Source organism: Phacochoerus africanus, chromosome 6 (genome assembly GCF_016906955.1).
Source record: "Phacochoerus africanus isolate WHEZ1 chromosome 6, ROS_Pafr_v1, whole genome shotgun sequence".
Classification (NCBI taxonomy): Eukaryota; Metazoa; Chordata; class Mammalia; order Artiodactyla; family Suidae; genus Phacochoerus; species Phacochoerus africanus.
In genome coordinates this window covers 127,544,778-127,563,474 of record NC_062549.1, presented here as the reverse complement: position 1 = coordinate 127,563,474, position 18,697 = coordinate 127,544,778, and positions in this window count along the sequence as shown.

Genomic DNA, 18,697 nt, shown 5'->3' with positions numbered 1-18,697 from the left:
TTTTCAAGGAAAGGTTTGTCTGGGTATATGCCCAGGAGTGGGATTGCTGGGTCATATGGTAGTTCTATATTTAGTTTTCTATATTAAATTATAATTATAGGTCTATATTTAGTTTTCACCAAGCTTGGTGGAGGCCGAAGCTGCGGTTATACAAGCAAGCCCTTCTAGAGAAGCAAAAGCATGATGCAGTTTCAGGCCCATGTTCTGCTGAAGGCCGGTGTTAACTGTGTGTGCACATACATTGTTGTTCATCTTTGCTGCTGGAAATGCCCCTTCGTACATGTGTCCAAAACATTTTCAAGGATGGTCTATTCTAGGCTAGAGAATTTTGAAATGTGTGACCATGGCATCAAGTCAGTGAAACCGTGCTGGCAAAAAAATACTGATTTACATTTGTGCTACTTATCACTGTTGTACCTTCAAAACCTTCAAGCCAGCATCTGCGTTGATGAAGGGAAATTAATGGAGGCAACAAGGTGTAAGCAAAAGACTCACACCAGGCTGTGCACAGGGCTCTGAATCCCTGATCCAGGCTCCTCCCCAGAGCTCTGTGAAGGGGCCAGGGCCCCAGGTCGTAGTGGGTTCTGGTTGTCAGATGGGCTTTTTCCGTGTAACCTGAGATGCTCCAGCCCAAACCTGAACAGTGGAGTCAGGTCACAGACCGGCAGAGCTCCCCAGGAAGTAAATACCCTTCCCAAACTGTAGGCAAAGTGATCAGACTTGAAGGGACATCAGGTCCTTGTAACTGAGGAGAGCTGCAGCCAATTTGGGCTATGGTTTTATGTCCAGCATTTTTCACCAAAGTTTGACAGAACCAGGTTTCTTCATGCCTTTGGCCTCTTTTCCTTCTGCTTTCTTGGCCTCTTCCGCTTCTCTCCTTTCCATCCATTTGCTCCTCCTGCTCCTTGCAATGTTATACCAGCCTGTTGAACCAGAGATTGCCATTTAGAATCAAGGTCATGCCACGCCTTCTGTTCCCAGTTGCCATGGGTACAGGTTATATGCATGTCTACACAGATACAAACCGTGTGTGTCATCTGCCATTCTAAAGACGTACAGTCATTCAATATACAGGACTTATTTCACATGAGTATGACTTCTGAAAGGCGATTCTGTTTTAGGAACCATCGTGTGTTTGTTTTAAGATGACTTAAAGTACACTCAGGAAACCTGTTTGGATTCATCTGTTTAAGTTGAGTTTAAGTTCCCTATGATCTGGCTATTTCATGTCAAATACACATGCAGCAGGGATGTGGGTACGTGTGCAGCAAAAAACAGAGAGGGCCCGATCATCACTGCCGTGTGTATAAAAGCTCTGAAGTGAATGCACGTTACCCAGTTGTCCATCACAGCCCTCTGTGATGTATTAGTTGAAGGGGCTGTGTTACAGTAATGAAAATAATGACACCAGGTTAATAGGAACGGCACGGATCAACCTCACGATTCTAACAGTGAGTATAATAAACATACATCACACTCTGTGTAATAGAATACCTATCTGATTCTGTTTACAGGCAGGGCACAGGCAGGCACGCTTTGCGTCTGATGAGAAAACAGGGCAGTGGGTATCTTGGAGCTGGCTGGAGGGTTCCTGAGATGAAAGTGGCATGAGGAAGTGCTACCTTTTTTTTTAAACCTGGGTAGCAATTCCAGGAACAGGTTTATTCTGTGAATTTCAAGTACTGTAAACTTTTGAGCTAGCCCCTTTTCTGTTTCTATGGATCCTTTCATGTAGAACTTTAAAAATTCTGGCAAAGCTCTTGAACTAATAAAAAGGCCACTTGGGACGTCATGTCTAAATGCTGTGCTTCCATAACAAAGCTAAACAACAACAACGAAACAGAAAAGAAAAACTGTTGCTACTTTTATGTCACAGTAGCAGCTAGAACTTGGACAAGGCTGTGGAAGATATGGACGGCTTAAAACCTGACCTCAAATTCAGCGTCTCATCCCAACTCTCAGGAATGTCGGCTTGGATGAGCAAATGACCAGAGTGTCAGGACACGTGGGGGTTTTATGCAGCGCTCCTTTGCAAGAAATTGGGGAAGAACTCAACAGTTTGTCTGCCTCTCCTCTTCTGCCTAATTCTCTAACCTTCTTCTGCCTAATTAATAGACTGCAAGTAAAAAGGTGTAAAAAATTATCCTCATCTTCTTGCCAGTATCAAATTGCTGAATCAGCATCAGGACAACCTTGGAAATTCCATTTTCTATGACTAAGTCAGGGTGAAAGCGAAAGTGGAACAGGGCTGCTTGGAAATCTGCCTAATGCTCAGAAGCCAGAAGCTCTTCCTTCTGACCAAATAAAATCTTGGCTTATGACAGGGAACCAAGAATAGTTTCAGAGGTGCTTGAATGTTTCTGAGAACTTGGAGAGCTGAATTTCCTGCCTACACACCCAACCCCTTCCCAGCAACCCACAGTGACTTGGTGCATGCTGATAAACTTGAAAATGTGCTTCCAAATCATTTAATTTCTGGCATGTACCATACGAGTCTAATACAAATAAATAAATCAGTGGGGCAAGGATAAAATGCTAGAAGAATAAGTACACTAAGTTTAACAGCACTTTTAAGTCCTTGAGGAAGTTAAAATTTCATTTTTATAGTTTTGTGTGTTTCGTGAATTTCTTTTCAATGAATGTGAATTATCTTTGATTATAAAAGTACACATATATGCTGATGAATATTTTCCAATTTGAAAAAGAAAACGATTTAAGGTAAAATTTTCTCTGCATTTTCTATGTAGCAGGTGTTGCAATGCAGTTGGTCATTTACGTGGTCAAGTATTTAAAAAGCACTCCTGGAGTTCCCGTCGTGGTGCAGTGGTTAACGAATCCGACTAGGAACCATGAGGTTGCGGGTTCGGTCCCTGCCCTTGCTCAGTGGGTTAACGATCCGGCGTTGCCGTGAGCTGTGGTGTAGGTTGCAGACGTGGCTCGGATCCCGCGTTGCTGTGGCTCTGGCTTAGGCCGGTGGCTACAGCTCTGATTCAACCCCTAGCCTGGGAACCTCCATATGCCGAGGGAGCGGCCCAAGAAATAGCAACAACAACAACAACAACAAAAGACAAAAAAAAATAAAAAATAAAATAAATAAAAAAATAAAAAGCACTCCTTACATCCAAAACTCTGCCACAAGTTAGGACCGAACTGGGCATGTTTATGTTATTTATATTAAGATGGGTCAACTAAGAAAGGCTGCTTGCTCGGAAGGATTGTCCTGCCCCCATGGTTTGCACAGAGCCTGGGCATATAATACAGCTGCACAGACCAAAAATGGTGTTTTATCCCCGTGAGCAAACAAGGAGGCAAAGCTTTAAGACAGCAGCTGATTGAGAGTGGGACGAATTATTATTTTATCCACATGATGATTTCATTACATAGTTTCTGCCCTTTCTATTAAATCCTGGAGGTGTTCTCAATTTACTTAAAACAGTCTTTCCCTCTTTATTTTAGTGACTGTGTTCTTTATACATACGTGCCGCGACTTACCTTATTAGTACCTGACAGATGGACTTGGGAGTTGCTTCCAATTTTGGCTGTCCTAACACCGCTGCAGTGAGTATCCTGGACAGAGTCACTTTTCAGCAGGGGACGTATCTCTATACGATAGGTCCTTAATGTGGACTTGCTGGGTCAAAGGTTTCATGCATTTTAAATTGTGATAAACAACCATACCAGCTGCACTGTAATTAACAGATATGAGAGATCCTGTTCGCCAGCCCAGGGTCCCAACGCACGTGTTATTTCTTGGTGGTTTTAGAAGTGAAACATGTAACTCATAGTTTGGATTTGCACATCTCCTTGTTTGATAACAGTAAGTGTAACATCTGTATTTTCCTCGGCTATTTTTGTGCATTCTTTTCGGGAAGCCCTTGTTGTTTTTCTCACCAATACATGAGACATATTTAGCATGAAGACATCATCTCCTTGTCTGCTATAAGTTGCAAGTGTTTTCTTCATCTTGCTGTTTGTCTAAGCTTCTAGTTCAGTTTTTCATGTTTCAGCTGGATCCATCTGAAATTTATTTTGGTAAAATATGTAAAGGAGTCTCCGATTTTTTTTTGTTTTTTCGTATGGCTACCTCTCACCAAAGTGGGTGTGAACAGAACATAACAGACTCATAGCCATTTATGACAAACACACAGCTACCATAATACTCAGTGGTGAAAAGCTGAAAGCCTCTGTGCTGTATTCTGCAACAAGACACCGATGCCCACTCTCACCAAAGTGGAAGTCCTAGTCACAGCAATCAGACAAAGACAAGAAAAACTAACTGGAAGAGAACAGGTAAAATCGGTATTGTATGCAGATGACGTGATAATCTACACAGAAAACCCTGAAGGTGCCCCCCCAAACTACTAGAAGAAATAAATGAATTCAACATAGATGGATACAAGAGCAAGGCACAGAAATTTGTTGCATTTCATCACACTAAAACTAAAACATTAGAGAAAGTAACTGAAAAATCCTGTTTAAAATTGGGTCAAAAATACAAAATAACAGGGTGTAAGCCTAACCAATGGGGTTAAAGACCTACCAGCTGAGGACCATGAAATATTGATAAAGGACACTGAGGGTGATTCAAAGAAAATTTTAAAACAATGCAAGTGAACTTACAAAACAGAAAACAAACTTACGGCTACCAGAGAGGAACGAGGAGTGGGAGGGCTAACTTAGGAGGATGGAATTAACAGACACTCACAGCAGCATGTGGAAGAGATGATCCACAAGGATTTGCTCTGTGGCAGAGGAAAGTGTCAACATTTTAGAATAGCCTATAACAGAAAAGAGTGTGAAATGTACGTGCATATACGTACAACTGAATCACTTCGCTATACACCCGAAACTAAAAAAATACTGTAAATCAAATACACTTCAGTACAAGAGGGAAAAACTGCGTATTTCATTTACTGAATATCCATATGCTTTCATTAATGCAACACACCAAATTCACCTAGAACTACACGCCAGTGTGAATTTGAGTCTCATTCTGAACTTTCTTTTCCGTTTGATTGCTACTTGAATATTCAGATATTAGCACCCGTGTGCTAATTGTTGTCATGTTCCATCATACAGTTCCAGAAAGTTCCTGCTCATGAATAATCATTTTCTCAGAATTGCATTGTATATTCTTGTTGTTAGACATTACATGTCTAGTTAAATAAGTCTTTCTTCTTTCAAAACATTTTTACCATATTGGAATAATATTAATTTATTAGCATAGACATTTCTAGTTCTATCCACTTTTACAGTTTTTTTCTTTCAGTAACATTTTAACATTACTTCAAATGAATACTGCATGCTTCGTATTAATGTTATTCTAAAGTAATTTGTTTTGATGATATAATAAATTTAGTATTTTTTCCATTATGTCTTGTTAATGTTTCCCATTTCTTTAAATTAATTATTTCAATCAAAATGCAAATTTGTTTCCTGTATTATAGGTACGAATATTCTTTGAAAATTAGTTTTTATTTTTAACACTTTTATAAATTAAAAAGCCATGACATACGTATTTTAAAAATGAGCCACATATTATAATATTAAAACAAAGGAAGATTCACTTTATGATTTCCTTAACAAGAATTCTGAAGTCTATTTCAGTTATGGGCTCAGAATTTTTTTCCCACACTAGCTAGCTTAGCAACACCATAGAGTTCCATAATGAACCCATTGCCAGCTTCCTCAAGAAACAGTGAAAACCCTGAGCTTTCATTGTTTTCACTTGCTTCAATCTTGTTTTCAGTTGATTCATCTCTTTATTGACTCCTCAGATTTCTTTTTAGGCAGATCCTCTTGGACTTATAAAAGAGAGTCCAGTTATGAAAATCTCCAATTATCAAGAGTTGAGATTTGCATTTACTTCAGCACTAAGCATGCATGCCTATCTCTACCACCTTAGAGTACTCTCTGATGGAGTCATCCAATGTTTTCATACTTGAGGACCTAGATACTGAGACGATCCGTGATTTGTGTCTTCCTAAGATGCCCTCAGCACCATCTCCCTGAGGTGAGGAGGGGCTGATGATAGGATGGGACTGAGAACCATCCCTGTAATGTGCTCTGGTCCACAAGATGCCCTTTGACAGGTAGTGCTAATTAACTGTCAAATCCAATTGAGGTAACAGGGCCACTCACATCTAAAAACTCAAGGAATGCTGACCCTGCATGAAAAATTATCAAGCTCCATGTTGAGTCAAAGGAAAAATTTTCTCGTGTGCTTAATACAAACACTTCAGATGTTTTAGCATCTCAAATTTAGGGTAAGATTAAACCTGATACTTACTTCCCAGCTGGAAGAGTCTATTTCAGATTTCCTTCACTGTTGTAGTGAAAGTTCTGTTCAATGCGGATCAAGAGGCTACAGTGCTACTCAACTGGGGCAACATAAGACCATTCTCACCACCACTACTCTTCCTTTTCCAAAACCACAATTTCGCTGTGTTGCAGTGAGTCAGAGTCATCATCCTAGAAAATCCCATCCTGAGGGCTACCTGGACTCAAGAGTCCCCAAGGCCACTCTTCTCTCCAGTAACTCAGTAGAAATACAACACACACACACACACACACACACACACACACACACACACACGTGCGAACACTTAGAAAAGTTTTATGCTCAACGTTATAATTCATTACACTGAAAGGCTACACGTTCAAACCAATAAAAACAAAAGGCGCATAGACTGGCCTCCAAGAGAGACCAGGCACAGACACTCGATTGTCCTCTTCTGGTGGAACTGTGCAGACAACATCTAACTCTTCCAGAAACAGATGAGACAAGATGAATGGGATATTGCCAACCAGGGAAGTTGACCCAAGCCTTGGCATCCAGTGATACCTGGAGGCAGTCGTGTGGGCATGGAGTCCTTCTCATTACTCAGACTGACCTTAGTCACTCAGACCCCTGTCCCTTCAGACATCAGACTGATACAGTGCATCTCAAGACCCTCGCCTTCTCTCACACTGTCAGTGTAAACTACCTGGTCTGGACCCAAGTACCACTTACGTGTTCAGGACATTCTCATTAGACAGGATATTCCAAGTGCTTAGACGTTTTCTGCCAGGAGCCAGTCAAGGACCAGAACTTTCTTTGGAATGTGAAGACGCTCCAAACCTATAGAGTGGTCCTTCACTGAACAGATGTAAGAATGAAAAGAAAATGTTGTGAGAAAGGTGAAATGAAAGATTGGGTCATCTGGAGGGTAGGTCAATGACGTATGCTAATTTTTTAAGTATCAGTGTTCTTCCTCTGAACTATGTAACTACCCAGGCGTTAGGAATATATGTGCTGTAACTTATGTTTTTAATTTTAAGACCTTTTATTTCCAGGTGATTTTTTTACTTAGCAACTTCCAGACTGATTAGGTTCTTTAGAACTGAAGGACCATTTGACAAGGAAGGCAAGCATGTGAGCCTTCAGAATTTATATCACTGATTGTCACCTTGGTGTCTACCCTAAGCCCTCTCTGTGGTTTTTTTTGTTTTTGTTTTGGGGGTTTGGGTTTTTTTTTTTTCTTTTTAGGGCCACACCCACGGCATGTGGAAGTTCCCAAGCTAGGGGTCCAGTCGGATCTACAGCTTCCGGCCTACACCACAGCCACAGCAATTCGGGATCTGAGCACATCTGCAACCTACACCACAGCTCATGGCAATGCCAGATCCTGAACCCACTGAACGAGGCCAGGAATCGAATTCACATCCTCATGGATATTAGTCAGGTTTGTTTCCCTCAGGACACTCTTTGGTTATTAAAAGATGTGAATAATGTTTAGGGTTTTTGCGTCTACAGTCCTCTGATAGATTGATCCATAATTTTCTTTTTTCGGTGTCTTTGGTTTTGTTGTCAGGGTGATGGTGCTCTCCTAGAATGAATTTGGGAGTGTTTCCTCCTCTTACACTTATCAGAATGATTTGAAAAGGGTAGGTATTCACTCTTCTGCGTTTGGTATAATTCCCCTGTGAAGCCATTTGGTCCTGGAATTTTGTTTGCCAGGGGCTTTTTTATTCCAAATTTAATTTCACTTCCAGTGTTTGGTCTGTTCAGATTGTCTATTTCTACCTGACTTCAGGCTTGGGCATTTGTATGTTTCTAGCAATTTGTGCACTTCTTCCAAAACACCCAGTTTTTTGGTGTAAAACTTTTTGTACTATTTTCTCTCTTTTTTTGGTATCTTTGCAACATCAGGGAGTCTTCTCTCTGGTTTTTTAAAAGCTTATCAATCTTGTTTATTTAAAAAAAAACAGCTCATGTTTTCATTGTCTTTTTCATACTGTTTTCTGGTGTGGGGGGGTAGTCTCTATTTTATGTGTTTTGTATCTGATTTGTTTGATTCCTTTCCTCTGCTGACTTGGGTCGTCATGTGTTCTTCTTTTTCTAGTTCCTTTGCAGGTGAAGTTGTTTATTTGAGGTTTTTCTTATTTCTTAAGGTAGGCCTGTAGAGCCATAAACTTCCCTTTTGGAATATAAATGGAAAAGTAAATCTCATCTATAAGTGGTGCTAGATTCTAGAAATGCGATTGAATTCTGTGTATTAATTTTGTATCTTGCAACATTACCAAATTGATTAATTTGTTCTAGTAGTTTTCTGGTAATGTGTAGAGGATTTTCTATGTATAGTAACATGTCATCTGCAAACAGTGATAGTTTTAGTTTTTCCTTTCCAAACTGGATTCCTTTTATTTCTTTTTCTTTTCTCATTGCCATGGCGAGGACTTCTAAAATTATGTTGAATAAAAGTGGCTTGAGCGGACATCCTTGTCTTGCCCCTGACCTTAGCAGAATTCTCAGTTTTTTGCCAGTAAGAATGATGTTAGATGTGGTTTGGACATATATGGCCTTTGTTATGTTGAGGTAGGTTCCCTCTATGCCAACTTTCTAGAGGATCTTTATCAGACATGGGTGTTGGATTGTGCCACACGCTTTTTCTGAATCTATTGATACGATCGTAAAGCTTTAATCTTCAATTTGTTAAGGTGGTATATCACACGGATTGATCTGCCAATATTGAAAAATCCTTGCATCCCTAGGATAAACCCATTTTTCATGGCATATGATCCTTTTAATGTACTGCTGGGTTCAGTTTGCTAGTACTTTTTTGAACATTTTTGTGTCTCCGTTCATTGGTGTTACTGACCTGTAATTTTCTTCTTTGCGATACCTCTGCCTGGTTTTGATATGGTGCCCTCATAGAATAACTTTGTGAACATTCTTTCCTGCAACTTTTTGGAAGTGCTTCAGAAGGATTGGTGTTAACTCTTCTTTAAATGTTTGATAGAATTGGCCTGGTCTTGGACTTTGTTTGCTGTTGGGGAATGTAAATTAATAAACCACTCTGGAAAATAGTATGGACGCTTCTCAAAAAACTAAATATAGAACCACCACATGATCCAGTAATGCTGCTCCTTGGCATGTATCTGGACAAAACTACAATTCAAACAGACACATGTTCCCTATGTTCATAGCGCTGTTCACAAGAGCTGAGACCTGGAAACAAACTAAATGTTCATCAACAGATGAAGAGCGGTGGTTCATGTACACAGCAGAATACTACTCAGCCACTAAAAAGAACAAAATAATGGCATTTACAGCAACATGGATGGAATTAGAGATTCTCATTCTAAATGAAGTAAGTCAGAAAAAGAAAGAAAAATATCATGTGATATCACGTATATGTGGAATCTGAAACGTGGCATAAATGAACCTACCTAGAGAACAGAAATGGTGTAACATTTACTTCACTAAAGTTGGTTTAATTATTTCATATTTATTTCCATTTTATGACTATACCACCATTGTTCTCTCCATTCTTTTCTTGCTAAGAACCTGGGGTGTCATTCATGGCACTGAGCACAGAGGTAAGCATGTGAGTTGGGGATATATCTCAGACTAAAATTAGTTGGTCCTATGGTATGCATTTGCTCCTTTTATGGTGGATAATAACCAACAATTCTCTAATAGGAATATTCAAACTTATATTCTCATTCAGTGTAGGAAATTTCCAATGCCTTATTTTCTCACCATTATGTAGAAGTGACAGACTTTAAATTTTTAGTTGTTTTTGTGAGTGGGTGGCTTTATTTTCTTTGAAAATTCCTAGTGGTAAGTAGGAGAGTGGAGCGTTGTTTCACATCCATTGCTTACGTGGATGTTCTCCTGTGTCTTGCCTATTCGAGATTCTTGCAAAGTCTTCTAAGGTGTGGTCTTTTTTCCTTCACTTTATGATCACTTTATACCTTCTGAAGTGGTTTTGTGTGTATACACACATATATACACACATAATACACATATGCGTAAATGTTATATGTATATATCTACATACACTGGAAATCCTTGATTTGCTTTCTCCTTCTTTCCTAGTATCTTTAGATATACTGGCAATCCTAATTTTAAGCAGTTAAAATTTTCAATTCTTTGTGTCAGTGCTTTTTTGTCCTGTTTCAAAGACTGGAGACATGAAAATCATCACTAACATTTTCTAAAAAGTTTTTTATTTTGCCTTTCACATTTGGATCTATAGTCCATATCCATATGCGATTGAGTTTGTGGGTGGTGGGGTGTAGGAACCAAGCATTGGGTGTTATTTTTCCATGAATATAACATTGGCCCAGCACCACTTCTTAAAAAATTTACTGTTTCTCTATAGTTGCCATGAATCTGCTGTCCATACATGCGTCAGTTTCTGAGCACTCTAATTTGTTGCATCTTTCCTTGTCTTTCTTGTGCACCAATACCATTCTACCTTAATTGCTTTAGCTTTATAATAAGTTTCGACATATGATAGAGTAAGCTTTTTTTTCATTTTGTTCACAATTGCCTTGGTTATTCTTTTTTTTTGGATTTTTGCCTTTTCATATATGCTTTAGAATGAATTTGCCTTTTTTCACAAATATATATTCCTTGGGATTTTGTTTGGAAGTGCCTTGACTCCACAGATAAATTTGGAAAGAAATGACTTTTAAAATAGGTCTTCCATTCTGTGATCAGTATACTATAAATAATATCATTTTTTATATATTATTTATATATAATATATATATTATTTATATAAATAATATCATTTATTAAGCCCTTTAAAATCTTTCACTATTACTCTATATTTTCCAGGGCATGGTCTTTTCCTATGTTTGTTGGGTTTATTACTTTATTACTTTGTTTACTGCTTTTAAACATGTATGTTTTAAAGAAATTTCTCTGAGCACAAATATATATACATAATAGTGCATATTTCATAAATGCAGGACTTCATGAATTTTCAAACAAAACACATCCACATTACCAGCACCCGAATACAAAGATTATATCATGACTGCCCCCCAAAACTTTTCATGCTGTAATTCCAATTCTGCCCACTCCTCTCTCCCAGTTAAGCATAACCACTATCCTGTTTTAGCACTTTACATCAATGGAATCATAAACAATGTACCATTTAGCGTTTCTTCAACATTTTGCGTATAGGCTTCGTCCATATTTCTGTATGCAGCTGTAGATTATTTATTCTCATTTCAATATATTATCCCATTCTAAATATACGTGATTTCTTCACACAATGTTGATGAACATTAAACATTGTCCAGTTTTTTTGATTAGTATGAAAAAATCGTTACAAAAATTCTTGTACGTACCTTTTAGTCCCTAGATGTGCATCTTCTTCTTATACATAAACATGGAAAATTATTGCTATAAAGGTGTATGTTCAACATTAGCAGATGCTGTTGTACAATTTCATAATGCTACTAATTTATATTTGCGCTAACGGTGGAGAGCATTCCATGGCTCCACAACCTCATCACACCTTCCTATTGTATGCTGATTTTGCATTTGGCAGATGTGTAGAGTTGAAACTGAGCAGGACCCGAAGGGGCCTTCCTGGGTACAAATCTTTTCCGAGTCCCCTGTGTCTTGTCTGTAGGAAATAGACTTCATTCAGCATCCTTAGCCTTCCCTGAGCGCCAAAGGGCAGATTCAAACAGTTGCTAATGAGGGAAGGGAGGGAGGGAATATGCAGAAATCGGGGAAAAGCAGTCAAGAAGCAGTAGTGCAGCAATGGGGCAGGATTCCTTTCCTCCACAAGGCATTTACAAGGGTATATCCTTGAGTTCTTCTGCAGGAAGGTCCCCACCTGGGTGGAGGGTGGTGATATCAAGCTGAGCACAAGAGTTCTGGAACCTCTCTGTCAGCTCGCCACCAACCAGTCAGAAGAAAGGCTGCACACAGTGGAAGACAATAAAGACCCTGACTTGTCCCCAAGTGATTCCCCCATTAAAAACTCTCATTGTCCAGCAGCATCTTCAGAACTGGTTTTGGACAGCACTCTGCCTTCTCTCCAGGTTGCCCCCGCCTAAAGAAAGCAGTATTTCCCACCAACACTTGCCTCTTGAGCACCGGATTTCCAGTGGCACGCAGCCAAACCCGAGTTCCATTGCAGGAAATACCTTGTGATTCCAAGGTATCCTACCTGTGATATCGTTTCACATGTGCACTGGCCATTTCATGTCCCCTTTTGCAATTTTATTATGAAAATGATGTCGTCTGGAAGGACAGCGTTCTTACTATTTCTTTTTTCACACAACCTTTTGTTTTGCTTTGAGATCTATGTATGGATGTGTGTATTCTGGAAGAGTTTTTTACATCGATAGAGATACAGCACTTGGATTTGCCCAATGAAACACATTTAGGCAGCTTTCACTTTTCAGTATTTCTAAGACTATCCCTAGTTTTGGCAGCACATGAGTCTGCAACTCATTGATCCGTACTATTCAGAGAGCCAGTCTCAAGAAGACATCTTGATACTCTGTCTTGACCCATGAGACATAGTAAAGAGTTTAGAACAGTCCACGATCGTGTGGCCTGGACCTCCATTCTCTTTCCCAGGAGTCTAATTTCAGAGCTCTTCTTTGTTGGCTAGTACATGACAGTCTTCTTTGCTTCACTAAGTGGATTTTTTGTAATAAGACTCATTTATCTAACCCAAGCAGCCTGTCTCAAATTATACAGCCTCCCAAAGGGCAACGCACATCAAGGATGCTCTCCATCATTTGCTGTGGCATTTGGGTGCTTTCCAGGGCTTGCTGACATCATGCTGTGTCAATGTCTGATCCCTTGCAGCTTCCCATTTGCAGTCCCGGGGCAGGTGACCTCTCCTCTTTTGGATGGTAATTCATCCAGAGCTGGAGCTGCAGATGGCACCTCCCATAACCCACTGCAAATGCAACACCATCCAAAAAGCTCCTGTGAGTGTAAGACATTTTACCAAAGATAGGGGAGAATATGTTTATTCCTAAGGTTTATTTGCCATCAGAGCTTTGAAGGAAACCAAAGCCCAGCCCTTTCTGTCTTTCTGGCTCTCCTCTCTTTTTCCTATTTTAGTCTTTCCTTTACTCACCCCTTTGTTTTGAGGAGCAATGAAAATTTCCCTAACAAAGCAGTTCTGCATCATTTTGTATTGCTTAGGTTTCTGCTGATGAAACCTAGCAGGACCCCGTGTGGCCCTCGCAGATGCAAAAGCCCCTTCATGTCCCCTGTTCACTGTTTGAAGGAGACAAGGCTTTCATCTCCTAAGCTTCCCTGGGATCCAAGGAGCAGGCTCAAGCGGGTAATGCGGCATCGAGTCGCAGGCCTCCCCCCTCCTCCGGAGGGACATAGATGACAATCAGATGCATATGTCTGCGTTCTTCTACAGAAACCAACCCCCACCCGGGGGGAGGAGGGTCACACACGCTGACCACAGGCATGTGGCCCCAGCCTGGTTGGAAGCAGGAGGTGGAGGTCCCAGAGATGTCACCCTGCCACTTCCCCACCCACCAGCCAGAACATAGCCACACAGCCTGCGCCTTTTACACTTAAAACTCTTCCGGGAGAACCATCAAAGTCGGGCTCACTGAGCAGGAGCCCCCTGTCCTCCTTGTTTGGCCCTTGCCATGAACGTTCCCTGCTCCGAACTCCCAGGTTTCGGTTCGTCTGGCCTCGCTGTTCAGCAGGCACACAGCCTTGGATGACACTGACGCATCCTTGCTTTCTGCCCCTCGTCCTCCCTACCAAGAATCGGGGGTCGGGTGTTAAAATGAGAAATCTTTGTTTACCTTTGATGCTGTTACCCCAACATCTCCTCTGCTGCAAGAAAGAAAGAGGCCATGAGGGCAAATCTAGGAATTCATGTAGTGGCCAGATTTTAACCAGATGTCCTTTTCTTCGGAGAACGGTGGTGAAATGTCCCACAAGAGCGCAGAGACCTGCAGCTTGAATTACCCATTTTAAATTCTACCCCACGGGGTTAATGCGGTTCCTGGCCAAGCAGCGGGTGCACATTCCATGGGATTTTTCTGGCCGGAGAAATACAGTGTGCCCCCCAGAGGAAGAGGGTGGTGTCGAAAGAGAGTCTGCAGAAGCCCTTTATGGGCAGGGCAGTGATTTAATTGTCTGAATGCTTTACATTCTGCCCTGGATTTAGACCTTCAACGCCAGGCTCTCCTTTTGCTCTTATAGAAAGGACACTGATTTCCCAGAAATGACCCTGTTATGAAAGGAGCTCTTCCTTGCTTTCAGTTTCAGTCTGAGCTATGTTTACAGGCCCTTGATGGTTGTCTGGCTGGCAAATCATTTTGCCAGGCCATTTTTAAGCTAATAACTATTCACCTTTAACTTACGCTATGTTTTATGTCAACCATATCTCACAAAACCAGAAGGAAAAAAAGTCCCGACTGGGAGGGTGTGCGGTTTGGAGGAAGCAAGGGGAGGAACCTGATGTGGAACAAAATCCAGTCTTCATGGCGAGAGAAGAAATATTTCACCATTAAAATTTCCTCTGCCCTTTGGCCTCATGTCTTTCTCTCCCGTGCATTGTTTATCTGCTTTATAGATCAACCAAGCTTCCGAAATAGGCAGAAACACCTGCTCACCCTTAAAGAGCAACACTCTCTTCTCCTAACATCAACAAGACAAACTTTTTTTTTGGGGGGGGGGAGCTGTGCCTGCAGCATGTGGAAGTTCCTGGGCAGGGGTTTGAACCCATGCCGCAGCAGCAACCCAAGCTGCAGCAGTGACCATGCTGAGTCCTTAACCCACGGTGCCCAAGAGAATGCCCCAGGACAACTTCTCGAAAGATTACATTCCTTCTTGACCTTGTAAGGGGCTATGATGATGCTTAGCTCTGGACTGTGCGAAGCGCCAAATTTAATGTACAGCCCTCTGTCTCAAAAACATGTTTATAATCATGCCTCAGTTTTCTGAGGGTGGAACATCTCCCTGCACTTTCCGAGGTGCTCTTCCTGGGTTATAATCCTAAAGTATGACTAGAATAAAATTGCCCATTTCTTTCTCAGATTGACTGATTGATTTTTCATTGAGCATGACATCTAAGAATTAAAGCAACTCTCTTATTTTTCAGGAGCAAGTATGTGAATGATTTTAAATCATTCACAGACAGGAGTTCCTGTTGTGGCTCAGTGGGTTAAGAACCCAACTAGTATCCATGAGGATACAGATTGGATCCCTGGCCTTGCTCAGTGGGTGAAGTATCCAGCGTTGCTGTGAGCTGTGGCACAGGTGACAGATGTGGCTCAGATCCTAAGTTGCTGTGGCTGTGGCGTAGGCCAGCAACTGTAGCTCCAATTTGACCCCTAGCCTGAAAACCTCCATATGCTGTAGTTACAGCCCTGGAAGAAAAAAGAAGTAAACCATTCACAAACAGGCTGGTAGCTGTACAAGCCCCGGACTGGCTGCTTTGCAGGCCTGATGGCATGACCAGGTACCATTATTTTTAGCAGTCTCCAATTCATTTTCACCCAGTAGTCCTGGGGAGGTTTTATTTTATTTTATTTTATTTTGGTCTTTTTCTAGGGCCGCACCCGTGGCATATGGAGGTTCCCAGGCTAGGGTTCTAATCGAAGCTGTAGCTGCCAGCCTACGCCAGAGCCACAGCAACGTGGGATCCAAGCTGGGTCGGCGACCTATACTACAGCTCACAGCAACACTGGATCCTTAACCCACTGAGCAAGGCCAGGGATTGAACCCACAACCTCATGGTTCCTAGTCGGATTCGTTAACCACAAAGCCACAACGGAAACTCCCTGGGGAGGTTTTTAAAACACAAAGTAAGACATGTCTCTTTCTGCACAAAAGTCTTAAAAGCTCACATTGCCCCCGCAGTGGCTACAGGTCCTACATCATGTGGCCCCTGCCTGCCCCTCCTCCTCACGTGTTGTCTCAGCTTCACTTCAAGTACCAGACACACACACATCTTCTCCAGTCAGGAATCTTGAACACAGACACTCCTCCTCTCTAGAGTTCACGGCTCTCATTTCTTCCCTAATTGTCTGCTTACTGAAAAGGCATCTGAACAATTGTTCTGTCGGGGACGCTTTGCAGACTGGCTCGTCTACACTGGGTGCCCTTCTGTACCTACACGGCCCCTGTGCTACAGTCCTTGACATTGCTCACCAGAAAGTCAAGGACTTCTATTTCCTTGTATAGCTTGTTCTAATGTCTCATTTATGAACTAAAAATAAAAGGCAGGACCACAGGGACCAAGGCTGTTATCCTGACCACAGAATCCTCCCTGCCTTTGCAATGCCTCCCACACTGCCCAGCACGTGGTCAGTGGTCAATGCATATTTATTGGGTGACAAAATAGAGTCACATTTCAAAGTAGCCACTTTTATGTCAGTATGGACGATATATGACTTTTGCTCTCTGCATTGTAACCTTGTTAAAAATATGGAAAATCCATAAATAATATGCAAAACATGAATGGATGAAGGCGAGTCTTGCTCGTAATGTATTTGTTGTTCTTGTCGTTGTCATCACCACCATCATCACCATGGTCACCATCATCATCACCATCGCCACCATCATCACCATCACCACCATCGCCATCATCACCACCATCGCCACCATCACCACCATCGCCATCATCACCACCATCGCCATCATCACCACCATCACCACCATCGCCATCACCACCATCATCGCCACCATCACCACCATCACCACCATCACCACCATCACCACCATCGCCATCATCATCACCATCATCGCCACCATCACCACCATCACCACATCACCACCATCGCCATCACCACCATCATCGCCATCATCACCACCATCATCACCACCATCACCACCATCACCACCATCGCCACCATCGCCACCATCACCACCATCGCCACCATCATCACCATCGCCATCACCACCATCATCGCCACCATCGCCACCATCACCATCATCGCCACCATCACCACCATCATCACCATCACCACCATCACCACCATCACCACCATCACCACCATCGCCATCACCACCATCATCGCCACCATCGCCACCATCACCATCATCGCCACCATCACCACCATCATCACCATCACCACCATTGCCACCATCATCACCATCACCATCATTGCCATCATCACCACCATCACCACCCGCAGCGTATAGAAGTTCCCAGGCTAGGGGTTGAATCGGAGCTGCAGCTGCCGGCCTGTGACACAGCCACAGCAATGCAGGAAGCAAAGGGCTGGACATCTGTCCCCTATGTCAGGCATTGGCTGTGAGCCATCCACTTTGGGCAGAGCAGCTCCTTTCATTCAAGGGGAATTCTCCAGAGGAGAGGGCTAACCAAGCAGTTGGGACAACCAAATATGTCTCCAGACATTGCCAAATGTCACCTAAGGGCAAAATCAGCACTCAGGGGGAGCTATGAGCTGGAAAGATTAAAACTATTTCTATGCAAACAAATCCCAACCTCATAATAGGTACTCCAGGGTTAGAAACCCCCAAGGCAGAAGGAAAAGCCTGGAGGAAGGGGCTGCTTAAGGATGCCTACAGATGTCTGTTTTGCCTCAAAACATTTGGGCATTCCCAATTCCCAGCACACAGGTACCAACTTAATGTCCGAGGTCCCCTAGAAGGGGGACGGGGAAGGTCATTGTCATTTGACCTTGTCCTGGCATTTCAGGATGCTTTGTCTTGGGATCCTGCCCTCCCCTCAGGAGATATATTCATGGTCTGAAACTGGCTTAGACCAAGTCTAGGGCTTGTGACTTTGTTATTGAGGCCACCTCTCAGCCTCCTGATAAACGTCCTAGATTCCACTTGATTGTTTCCTCCCCATCCCTTTGGAATCGACAGACACCTTGTTCAATTTGCCGTCTTCAGAATCTTCTCCAGCCAGGTCCGGCGGGCTGCCACACCAACCATGTTATGGACTGAGAGGCTGTGTTCTCCCAAATTTGTCTGAGGAAACTCTCACTCCCAGTGTCCCGATGTACTTGGGAGTGGGGCTTTGGGGAGGAAATTAGGTAATGAGTGTGGGGCCTTCATGACTCTGATTAGTGCCCTTATAACAAAGAATCAAGAGACTCTTCCTCTCCACCCCCCCCCCCCCATGTATGAAGACCCGTTAGGAAAGGTGCCCTCTGTAAAACTGCAAAAGCACCCTTACCAAGAACCCAGCAATGTTGGCACACAGCTTTTGGACTCATAGCCTCCAGAACTGGGAGAAACAAATGTTTGTGAAGCCACCCGGTCTATGCTGATTGGATGCAGCAGCCTGAGCTTAGGCCGTGATTCGCATCACTGTCATGTGCGGACTTGGCTTCTGAGGTTTAAAGGCCAACGTCTGGCCTCAATATGTCAGGGTTTCTCATCTCCAATACTATCAGGGCCTCTGACTCTGCAGTGGTACATTGCCACTCTGTG